This window comes from Carlito syrichta, unplaced genomic scaffold (assembly GCF_000164805.1).
Source record: "Carlito syrichta isolate Samal-C Ts95f unplaced genomic scaffold, Tarsius_syrichta-2.0.1 Scaffold312097, whole genome shotgun sequence".
Classification (NCBI taxonomy): Eukaryota; Metazoa; Chordata; class Mammalia; order Primates; family Tarsiidae; genus Carlito; species Carlito syrichta.
The window spans coordinates 168,504-170,010 of record NW_007256193.1 but is presented as its reverse complement, the minus strand read 5'-3'; positions in this window follow the sequence as shown (position 1 = coordinate 170,010).

Sequence of the window (1,507 nt, the reverse complement as noted above, 5' to 3'; positions counted from 1 at the left end):
GCAGGGCATGGAAGGAGGCCTGGGCCAAGGGGGAATATAGGGGTGGCCCCATTTAGCAGGCAGGATTGGGTCCTCTGTTTTGCATCACCTGGCATCATGACGGGCAGCATCCCAAGTTATGTCCACTGACTAGAGGAAGAAGAGCTTCACAGAAGAGTCCCCTGCTAAATAGCCAGGTGTTCAGATACCAGATATATTTTAAAGAAGACCAAGCCTCAGTCAAAGAACAGTTTTATTACCCAGCAGAGAATAATTTCTGGGAAGTCTGCCATAGACATCACTAAGGAATTAATTCTAAATGATGTGCCACATAGCAGAGAATACAGACTAGGATGTAGAAGAAATTCCTCCATAGTGGGCTCCCAAATCCGATCTCAAGTCCCATTTCCCACTTGTCTGCCACCCTAGGAGGCTGTCTCATGAATCCCCAGAACACAACTTATCTTTTGTGCTGCCCATGATCCCATGGCAAACGCTCTCTCCTGTATATATGAGAAATGCCACCAGCCCAGGGTGGCCTGAACGCATGTGGCATGGCAAAGCCACAGCAGTGGCTGCATTGCCAGCACCCAGAGCAGTGCCTGAATCATACTAGGTACTCATAAATGTGTTCCGAAAAAAGGCGTGAGTTGCCAAAATCACTGAAACTTCGATGTTGCCTTTGTAAATTTCAGTTGTAGGGTTTCAATGAGTATACCCCAGGCTAATTTGGGACAGGCAGATGCTTGGGAAGCCGGCGCAGCTCGGTGGCTCACAGCTTTAATCCCAGCATCCTGGGAGGCTGAGGCAGAAGGACTACTTGAGTCCAGAAGTTCAAGTCCACCCTGGACAACATATCAAGACCCATCTCTATAAAAAAAAAATTAGCATATTAGCCTGGTGTGGTGGCCTGTGCCTGTAATCCTAGATACTCGGGAAGCTGAGGCTGAGGATCACTTGTGGCCAGGAGTTTGAGGCTGCGGTGAGCTGTAATGTAGCCACTGGGCTACAGAGGGAAACTCTGACTCAAATCTTAACAGAAACAATAATAATAACAGTAAGTGGGGAAGTCACAAGAAAAATGCAATGCCTGCCCGGGATTAACCAATACCAAGACTGGGTAAGAAGTGTCCACAGGACCCTCTGGGCAGGACTAGAACATAGGATGTGGAGGTGCAGAAGCTCCCGAGGAGTGCGGGAAGCTGACAGTGCTCAGGGAGTGCTCCAGTAAGAAGACAGAAGGGGTCAAGCGGGACCTCGCGGGAACCTGAGGATGGGCTCAGCGAGAACCGTCCTGAACGTGCGGTGGCTTCACTGGAAACCGAGGGGGACGCCAGTTCGAGAGAGAGCCCACCGTGCGCTAGTCTTGCTAAGATGTGACACATAGCAGAGAAAACCAACTAGGATGTAGAAGGAATTCCTCCAAGTCTGATCTCCAACCCCATTCCCATTTCCCATCTTTCTGCTACCGGAGGACGCCACCTCCCTTTTGCACCGGCACACAGCACCAGACGTCCACCGCTCCGGC